Source organism: Suricata suricatta, chromosome 2, assembly GCF_006229205.1.
Source record: "Suricata suricatta isolate VVHF042 chromosome 2, meerkat_22Aug2017_6uvM2_HiC, whole genome shotgun sequence".
In the NCBI taxonomy this organism is placed as follows: Eukaryota; Metazoa; Chordata; class Mammalia; order Carnivora; family Herpestidae; genus Suricata; species Suricata suricatta.
In genome coordinates, this window is record NC_043701.1 from 64,685,527 (window position 1) to 64,696,365 (window position 10,839).

At 40.4% G+C, this 10,839-nt stretch overlaps 1 long non-coding RNA gene across 1 annotated transcript in view; it reads left to right on the forward strand.

Moving 5' to 3' along the window:
* LOC115306426 overlaps window positions 1–6,373 on the forward strand; it is a 10,473-nt gene extending 4,100 nt beyond the window's left edge. The window contains exons 2-4 of the long non-coding RNA XR_003915334.1: window positions 3,084–3,339; window positions 4,229–4,321; window positions 6,347–6,373. This is a non-coding gene — a long non-coding RNA (uncharacterized LOC115306426). The remainder of the gene's footprint in view (window positions 1–3,083; window positions 3,340–4,228; window positions 4,322–6,346) is intronic.
* Window positions 6,374–10,839: the final 4,466 nt, after the last annotated feature.

The window sequence follows — 10,839 nt, forward strand, 5'->3', positions numbered from 1 at the left end:
CCTACATAAAAGGTAGCTACTTTTTTGCATGGACCTCAAGCATATTGTAGTATAGAGGTGGAATTTAAGGAAAGGTATTAAGCAGGCTGTGTTGTAGCTTATGAACAAGTAATATATTGTATCATTTATCTTGAATGTATCATAGATAAGCTGCTATATAACGATTGCCACTTCAGATAGCTGTGAAATTAGGTGATTAGTTGTTACTTAACCTTCTAATTTCTGTGTAAGTCTAATTACACGAAACATAGTTGGGGTTTTGATTTTTTACTTTGCTTTTCTGTTTGGAGTGTCATTGTAACTACTGTATTATAAATGATGGAAAATAAGTCTTATTTGTTAGAATTGAATGCAGGCATATATATTAACATTTTGAGACTGCCTACTTGCTGCTTTCTACCTAACAAGGTATGTTCTGTACCTTTTTCCTTCCCAATCTTTAAAAAAAAAAAAAAAAAGAATAATGTCTCAAAATCCTGTTGGATACCCTCAGCTATACCAATATACACATACTGAGAGTTCCAGAGAGAGGACAGAGAGAAAGGGGCAGAAAGAACCTTTGAAGAAATCAAAGGTTTTATACTGTTTGATGAAAATCCGTGATCTATGTGTCCAAACAGCCCAACAAATTCTAAGTAAGATAAACTCAAAGAGACCCATACCTAGAAAGACAAAGGATATCTCAAAAGCAGCAAAAGAAGAGGATTTTAATCACATATACTTGATCTTCAATAAGATTAGTGTCTGATTTCCCATCAGAAACCACAGAGGCCAGAAGGCAGTGATTTAACATACTCAAAGTGCTGACAGGAAAAGATTGGGCCAAGAATTCTGTATCTAGTGAAGTGATCTTTCAAAAACAAAGTAAAGTGATCTTAAAATGAAATTAAGAAAACAATATATTATTTATTTAAGAGAGAGTGCACGCACAGAGAAAGAGAGAAAGAGGGCACATGCAAGCCAGGAAGAGGAGCAGAAGGAGAGAGAGACAATCCCAAGAAGGGTCCCTGCCCAGAGTGGAGCCCAGTACAGGGCTTGATCCCAGAACCCTGCGACCATGATCTGAGCTGAAATCAAGAGTCAGACGCTCCAACTGAGCCACCTAGCTGCCCCAATAATTCCATTTTTAAAAAAGACAAGGAATATAATACTTAGGGGGGAATGTTAGCAAAGGACTATAAACGTATACTCTGAAAACTATAAAACATTATTGAAAGAAATTAAAGAGGATCTATATAAAGAAAAGACATATTTGTGTATCAGAAGACTTAATATTGTGAAGTTGGCAGTATTCCCCCAAGTAGATCTATAGATTCAGAGTGATCCTTATCAGAATCTCAGCTAGATTCTTTGTGTAATTTTACAAGCTGATCCTCAAATTCTTATGAAAATTCAAAGGACCCTAGTTAGCCAAAACAATCTTGAAAAAAAAAGGAATGAAGTTAAAGGATTCACGCACATCCAAGTCTTTGTTTGTTTGTTTTGGTTTTTATTTATTTTTGAGAGACAGAGATGGCGTGAGCAGGGTAGGGTCAGAGAGAGAGAGGGAGACAGAGAATCCGAAGCAGGCTCCAGGCTCTGAGCTGGCAGCACAGAACCCACAAACTGTGAGATCATACCTGAGCCAAAGTTGGACGCTCAACTGACTGAGCCACCCAGGCACCCCACATCCAAGTTTTAAAATGTACTACAAAGCAACAGTAATCAAGTGGTGTGGTATTAGCATAAGAATAGACAGTGGGGACAGAATTGGGAATCTAGGAATAAACCTTCATGTTTATGGGAAATTTATTTTTGACAAGGGTGCCCAAACAACTCAAAAGAGAAAGAATAGTCCTTTCAGCAAATAATGCTGAGTCAATTAGACACCCACATGCAGAATGAAGTTGGATCTCCTACTTCATACCATATATAAAAATTAACTCAAAATGGATCAAAGATGTAAATCAAAAAGCCAAAACTATAAAACTCTTGGGGAAAACAGACATATAAATCTTCATGACCTCAGATTTGGCATTGATTTTTTTTTTTGGTATACCACCTACAGTGTAAGCAATCAAGGAAAAAACATAAATTGGACTTCATCAAGTTAAAAACTTTTCTGCTACACAGAATCAATGGAGTGACTGGAAAAGCAAGCTCTGAAAGTGAGCAGGATCCAAAGAAAGACCAGGAAGTCAAGGGCACCTGTCCCCACTAGGCACTTGGTGCTTGCACTACTCAGGCTCTCCAATGACCACTTCTGCTGCATGTCTTTTCTTCACTACCCCTATTATCCCTCAAAAATCAAAGTCAAAGTCAAAACCCCAAGGATATACCACTTTACCTCCACTAGGATGGCTTAAATAAGAGACAATAAAAAGAGTTGGTAGCGATGTGGAGAAATTAGAACCCTCCTGCATTGCTGACGGGAATGTAAAATGGTATGACCACTTTGGAAAACAATCTACTAGCTCCTCAAAAAGTTAAACATAGAGCTACCACTTAGCCCACCGATTCTACTCCAAGGTATATGCCCAAGAGAAATGAAATCATGTCCACTTGATACTAATACCCATAGCAGAATAAGTCATCATGCCTGAAAGGTGGAAACAACCCACATGCTCTACCATTGATAAAATAATAAATAAAAAGTGGTTTATCCATACGACAGAATATTGTTCAGCAGTAAAATGAATGAAGGACTGGTACAGGCTTCCGCATGGATGAACCTTGAAAACATTATGTTAAGTGAAAGCAGCCAGTATATTCAATGATTATATGAGAGACCACATATTCCATGACCCCATTTACACAAAACGCCTATAGAGAAATGTATAGAGAAACAAAGTACATTAGTGGTTGTCTAGGGTTGGGGTTATTGGGAGGATTGGAGGTTGGTGGCTGAGTAGGGGGTTTCTTTTTTGAGGTGATGAAAATATTCTGGGACTAGTGGTGACAGTGGCACAACTTACGAATACACAAAAACCATTCAACTGGGTACTTTAAGTGGGTGAATTATATGGCATGTGAAATTCTATCTCAATGACTCCATTACCAAAAATTGGACAAAGGATTTGAACAGATATTTCCCCCCCAAACAGATATACAAACAGCCAATGAGCACATGAAGATGTTCAACATCTGGAAAACGTAAGTCAAAGCTAACTACTTCACACACACCAGGATGGCTAAAATGAAAAAGACAGCAGCAAGCGTTGATGAGGATATGGGGAGATTACACCCGTCAACACTGCCTGTGGGAATGGAAAATGGTACGACTTTGAGGAAAACAGCTGATTGGTTCTTCAAAAAGTCAAAACGGCCAATAACCATTTGACTCAGCGACTCCACTGCTAGGTATATATCCCAGAAATTACAACATGGGTCCACACAAAAAATTATACAGAAATGTTCAGAATGGCATTATTCATAGTAGCCTAAAACTGAAAATGATACTAATGTCCATTAACTGGATGAATGGATAAACAAAATGTGGCATATCTATACAGTGGAATATTGTTTGGTGACAAAAAGAAATGAAGTATTGGGGCGCCTGGCCGGCTCAGTCAGAAGAGCACGTGACTCTTTAGATCAGGGTGTGAGTTCAAGCCCCATATTGGGCACAGAGCTTACTTTAAAAAAATGAAGTGCTGATACATGTCACAATAGGGATTTTTGAGAACGTTATGCTATGAGCAAAGCGAGCCACGAAAGGCCACGCAGCATGTGCTCCATTTATATGAAACATCCAGAGTAGGGAATCCAAAGAAATAGAAAGTAGATTAGTGTTCACTAGGGACTGAGGTCGGGGAAGAACAGGGAATGACTGCTAATGGTTAAGGGTTTCGTTAGGGGTGATGAGCATTTTCTGGAAATAGTGGTGATGGTCGTATGACCTTATGAATATAATAAAATCCTTTGAGTATTACGTTTTAAAAGGATAAATTTGATAGTATATAAGTTATATCTCAATTTTTTAATACCCCAAATCCTACTATTCAAAAATTATCACCATTAACATTAGGATAACATTCCAGATACCTTTTTAATGTGTATATGTAACTACAAAGGTAGGATGGACGGATAGAAAGAAGACTGGATCAATAATACCTAGCTGTGGTGACTGAATACTCAATAATCTTTAAAAGAATGGGATAATACAACAAATGCTATGGTTATCAGCATTTCTGGGTATTTTCCCTTTGTCCTCACTCCCTACCCTTCCCCACTCTATTCTGTGCTTTAGGGAGCTGACCTGCAGATTACTTGATTCCTCAGGGTTTTAGCTGGGTCTAGCCAAGGAGAGTCACAGCAGGATACGCAAGCCTGTGGAAGTGAGGTGAGTGCCTTCATCCCTCAGCCTCTTCCCTGGGATGAAGCATCTCTGCCAAGGGCACGGCCTCTTGTATAGTTGTCCTCTGTGTTCTAGTGGCCTTTCCTTCCTCTTCTACTGAGGACAGATCTCTGCTATTGCCAGTTCTGGAATGTTGCATTTCCCATTGTTGACTTTCCTAAACCCTGGCCCCTACATTTGTAAACTCTTTTCAAATTACCCCATTTGAATAAGCCAGAAACTAGACTGATAGCAAGTTTTACATGTATGTTAATCAGTATTAGGAGAAATGAACAGTTCATATTTATTATATTGTATTAGAATGAGAAATTATTTCATAGTATTATTGTCAGTATTTAATTCTTTTTTTTGAGAAAGAGTATGTGCCTGTATCTACACATGAACAGGGAAAGGGCAGAGAGAGAGGGAAAGAGAATCCCAAGCCCACGCAGCAATCTGTTCACTGACAACTCACAGTCCAACGCGGGGCTCAGTCTCATGACCCTGTGATCATGACCTGAGCTGAAATCAAGAGTTGGAGGCTTAACGAACTGAGCCACCCAGGTGCCCCAGTTGCTACTATTTTGGTTGTCTTGAAAGTTTCATCATGGATGTCCTGCTCCTTTCATTCTTTTATGTGTGAAAATGTCCACTTTTGCCTTTATACTTGAATAATTTATCTGGGCCTAATATTCTTGGGTCACATTTTCATTTTCTCAGACTTTTATGCACATAGCTTCCCTATTTTCTTGAGCTGAATATTATCTTGGAGAAGTCTGAGACTAACCAGATTTTTTACCACCCTTAGATATGGCTTGCTTTGTCTGTTTGAATACCTAAAAAAAGTATTTTATTCTTAAAGCTTAACAACTGAATGAGGGTATGTCTTAGTGTTGAGTATTTTTGGGTTGAGTGGTTTTTATCAAAATTTCAGGAAACACAATATGTTCTTTCAACCTGTGGACTTAGTTCTTCCCTCATTTTAGGAAAATTCTCTTTAAATATACCTGGCATTTTATTCAGTGGGTTCTTCATTCAGGGGTAAAAGTCATCCCTATGCTGAATTACTTTGTCTTCCATATTTATTGGCATCTCTCTAATTTCCTGAAATGTTGTCATTTTTATCTTTGTCTTTTGTGAGTATCTCATGCTGGAAACAGACCCACACCCATCTACCCAACTAATTTTTTGCATAGACACATAAGTAATTCAGTGGTCAAAAGATAGCCTTTCCCACAAATGGTTCTGAAGCAATTGGATATTCCTAGGCCTAAGCCTCACACTCTCTGTAAAAATTAATTCAAAATGAGTCATAGACTTAAATGTAAAACTATATATTTTGTAGAAAAATACATAGGATAAAATCTTTGGGATGGAAGGCTAGAGAAAGAGATTGTAGACCTAACACCAGAAGCATAATCTATAAAAGGAAAAAGGCATAAATTGAACTTCATCAAAAATAAAAAATTTTTCTCTATAAAGGACACTGATAGAGGATAGAAAGACAAGATATAGAGGAAACATTTGTAAGCCAGAAATGCAACAAACAACTGGTGTCTGTAATATACAAGTGACTCTCAAAATAGTAAAAAACAAAAACAAAACAAAAAATGGGCAAGAGACATGAATAAATACTTCAATGAAGATGAAATACAGATGGCAAAAAAAACCACATGAAAAGGTCAACATCATTAACCACTGGAGAAAGGTAAATTAAAACCATGACATGTCACTACACATGTAGTAGAAAGGCTGAAGTGAAAACTAGCATCACACCCTATTTGGTGAGGATGCAGAGAAACAAGATTTCCATACATTGCTGGTGGAAATGTAAAATTCAAGAGTGGTATAGTCTCTATGGCAAATAGCTTGGTGGATTTTTTTAAAATAAAAGTAAATATATGCTTACCCTACAACCCAGCAATTGCAATCTTGGGCATTTTATCCCAGGGAGATGAAAACAAATACATGGGTTTTTTTTAATGTTTTTTTATGTTTTTTTTTAATTTTTTTTATTTATTTTTAATACAGAGAGAGACAACGCATGAGAGGAGGAGGGGCAGAGAGAGAAGGAGACACAGAACCAGAAGCAGGCTCCAGGCTCTGAGCTGGCTGTCGGCACAGAGCCTGATGCAGGGCTCGAACCCACGAACGTGAGATCTGATATGAGCCCGAGTCGGAGGCCTAACTGACTGAGCCACCCAGGCGCCCCACAGATACATGGTTTTTAATAGCAGCCTTACTCGTGATAGCCCCAAACTGGAAACAACCCAGATGTCCTTCAACAAGTAAATGGTTAAATAACTAAATGGTTAAACAGAAGTACGTCTGTACTATTGAATATTAGTACCAAAAAGAAATGAACTCTTAGTAAATGTAACGACATGCACAGACCTCAGAAAAAGTATGCCCATCTTAAAAGTTCTATACTATTTGATTCCATTTATATAACATTCTTTTTTTAAAATGTCCATTTATTTTGAGAGAGAGCAAGCGTGAGCTGGGGGAGGGTAGAGAGAGAGAGAGAGGGAGGAGAGAATCTCCATCAGCAGCGAGAATATCTAAATCAGGCCCCGTGCTGAAGGCCCAGAGTCCGATCTCACAAACCGTGCGATCATGACCTGAGCCAAAATCAAGAGTTGGATGCTTTACTGACTGAGCCACCCAGACATTCCTGTATTATTTCTTAAAACTGAATGTGAATCTATAATCATCTCAAAATAAAAGGGTGAATTAAAAAAAAGAGTAAAGTTTTATTTCCAAAAGAATTTTTTTTAATGCAAGAGGAACAGTGTGGGAAGACTACTGCTTTCTGTTTATTGATCATGTATCAGTCACACACATGCGCACACACCAGCCACAGGGTTTCTTTTACAAATTGAAATGGGAAGAGAAATTCAGAATTGTTCATCTGGCCATAACTAATAAAGTAATAAAAGGAGCTGCAAATGAATTGGAGCAAAAAAAAATCTTTGCATGTTTCACGAAGCTTTCCCAATCTGGCCTTTTCTACAATGGCTCCCCGGTGACGAGGGAGGAATTAGTGTGCTATGAGATGTGTAATGTGACAGTTTGAGTGGCTCCCTGCATCTGGCTGTGGCGCTGACAGCCTTTGTGTCCAGTTTGGACTCATTGAAGTGTTTCAGCTTTATTTCTTTTTGTCTCCTGCCTCTTAATGAGGCTATAGTGAATGAGAAGTAGGCCCTGAGTTGAATATATAATCACCATGGGAATTGAGGCCACAATCAGTCCCTGGGAATGTGGCTCATAGCCCTCACATATCTATTGTCAAAGTCCTTCTTGTGCACTTTTCTATGTTCCGAATGTTTGTGCGTTTGAGTGAGCATGCGCCTGTGCATGTAATGCTTACAGGTTAGCTGAGTTGTCCTTGAGGACAGAGGCAGAAGAAAATGGAGGGCACTGTACACAAACAACTATACATCCTTCAGTCTTCTGGTTAGTGCTTATTAGCTAGGAAGCAATGATAATCAAGCATGGAGAAGAAAAGTAGTTTCTGAAAATTCTGAACTCCCACTTATCCCACGCAGGCAGCCATATCTCTAAGTCCGGCAGTTTTGACACTCACAAAATCTGATTTTCTGAATGATTCTCCTTCATTGGCCTAGATGACCCCAAGTTGTGAGGATTTTCCCACACCTAGGGGTCTCTCTGGGATCCTTAAAATCATGAATCTGCCTCCTCATTTTGTTCTCTTTGTTCATCCATCTTGTGCTCCTTGATTCGCACGGGACTGATGTATGCTGACTGTTTCTGCCCCTGGTTTCCATCCACTTCACACAGACCTTCCTAGAAACTCTGTGTTTCCCTTAATGGAGACCAATGGTAACTTCTAGACAAATGTTTTGCTCTAGATGTCTCCAATGGTACCCTTAGGATAGACTTAAACTCGCTAAATCTTCAAGAGAAGACTCCAAAGGAATTGGTAAAGAGGGAGAGAGGAAGACAGAGTCTAGATTCTACTTTAATGTGAGAAGAGATTCAATAAATATCTCAAAACAAATTTGTAGGAATACCAAATATCAAAATCACCTGGGTCCCAAGATGCTCTTCTTTAGATATGGGTATAAGATTCTTACAAGAGTAGACTGAATCTATTTGCATTTGCTTGGTTTTCTGGTATCTGAGAAAAGCATAGATTCAGAAGCTGTAGGGAAGATGATTTGTCAGTTAACTTAGATTTCCAGGAAGAGAAGATGGTCAAGTCGGTTTGATGACCTATCTACCTGAATCTCCTGTATGCACCCCTCCCTTCTTACCCCTGGCTGATTTCACCAAATTTGGGTAGAGATCCTAAAGTAGAAAGGTAATGATAAAGGTAGTTTTAAAAAATTCCTACAAATCCATAAGCTGCAATGAAACTTAACCAATCTTCTTCTTTTGTAATTGATCTCTTTTCAGTTTCAGTTTGTGGTAGGTGGAATTCTAAGATGACCCCTAATAACCCAAGCGCTGGTATAATCCCTTCCCCATGGGATCTCATTCCTGTGATTAGGTTTTCTCAGATGGCCACAGTGAAAGGATCTTTCATGAGGAATTAAAGTACCTCCTCAGTTGAGTTTAAGTTAATCAAATAGTCCTGGGTGGACTTTACCTACTCAGGTGAGCCCTTTTAAAGAGTCTAGAAGTGAGAACTTCTCCGGCAGGCTCAGAAGCAGCAAGCCACCAAAAGGTCTACAGTGCCAAGGAAAAGAAGTATTCTAACAACGGCGGAGACTTGGAAGAAGCCCCGAACCTCACAATGAGACCCAGCCTTGGCACTGCGGACAGAGCCTCGGGAGACCCTGGACTAGAGAGCTCAGGTGAGCCAGCTCAGCTTCTCACCCACAGAAGCCGAGATAACACACTCGTGATAGAAGCACCGCGTTGGTGTGTTTGTTTTGCAGCAATGTTAAGTGAACACGCCACTTAACCTCCAGGGGCTCGGCTGGCTGTTCAAGGTGGCTGTTTTGTTCTCCTCCATCACTGTCAGCTTTTTTCAGTATGCCTTACCAACTGACACAAATAGGAGGAAAAAAAGCACCCTTAACACCAGGCCCTAAGTCTGTGTTTTGCAAATTATAGACAAAAAGAGGGGAAATAGTATAAATAAAAACTCTTACCTCTATCTCCAGTCAAGATACAAAACTTTCCCCATCACAGGCCATTCATTGCCAAATTCTGTTGATTCTACCTCCACATTGTATCCCAACCCCATCTTTTTCTTTCCCCATTCCACCGTCCTCTAAGGCACCAACACTGCAGCCTCCACGTGGTTCCCAGCACTCTCCCTTTCCTTCTACACGTTCTCTGCCAGGCCCAAGTGATAATAAAACTGTGAGGATTGTGTCCCTTGGCTTCTTAAAACCCTTCAGTAGTTTCCTGTTGTCTTTAGGATAAAACCCAAAAGGATCTAGGCTCTTCCCCAGATAATCTTGACTGACTTTTCCCACAGTTCTCCCAGACCTGTTGATCTTTTGTTTTCCTTCACACATATGTAGTCTGTGGAGCCTGGGATCTCTTGTTTGGCTAACTCCTTCACCTCCATTAAGTCTTAGCTCGGAAGCGACGTCTTCAGAGAAGCCTCCCCAGACGCTCTGTGCCAGAGGCTCTCAACACCCTCTCTACATCACCTGCACCCAAGTAGTGCGCCCGTCCCTTAGGGGCTGCAGGTGTGGCTGCTAACTGCTCACACCTGCACCTCCCTCCAGAGCCCCGAGTGTGGCTGGTGAGCACTGTCTTGCTGGAAGATGCCTGGGCCGTTATTTGTCCCCAGACAGCAACCTTCACTAACCATCAGTTGTGGGGTCAAACCATTCAGCCCAGCTGCCTGTGAGCGGGGACAAATTTGGTCTTGCAATTAATTCTCCATAGCTCTCGGAGAGACCAGACTGAGGCTAGAGTTCTCCTGAAACCCCAGATTGCCCAGATTTCCCCCCCACCTGGTCTCAGTCTCTTAGAGGTTTGTCCTGAGCACACTCCCTCAGTGCATGATTTGTGCAAGCATCCTTTCTTCAGGCTCTACCTCCAGAGAACCTGCGGTGAAGACGCCTGCGATAAAAATGGCCTTCCCCATTACTGCCTCATGCAGACCTCCTTTGTCTTCATTGCACAATAGCAATTTTATATTTGTGTGGGTTTACTCCTTTTTTTCCCCTATTAGCCATGATATCTGTGAGGGTGGGGACCATGCCTGTTTCATCCACCTCTATATCCTCAGCAGTAGTACCTTGTCAATGGGGAGGGGGAGGCTAATAAGTTGTTGAAAGGATAAACAAATGTGTGACTTTGGCGGTCTTCTCTCAAGATGAACACAGCTGGCAGTAGATGCAATGCTTATGATTTGTCCTGGACAGTGACTTGCAAGTTGCATGGGGCTCCTTTATGTGTTTTTCAGTGGAAGCGATTGGAAAACTGGTCTTCATTAACTTAGGTTCTTGCGTCATGTGCAGAATTGACAGGGGGAGGAAGAAAAGGAGAAAACAATATGGTCAAGTAGTGTTGTTTCTTGATTCACCTTGGAGTGT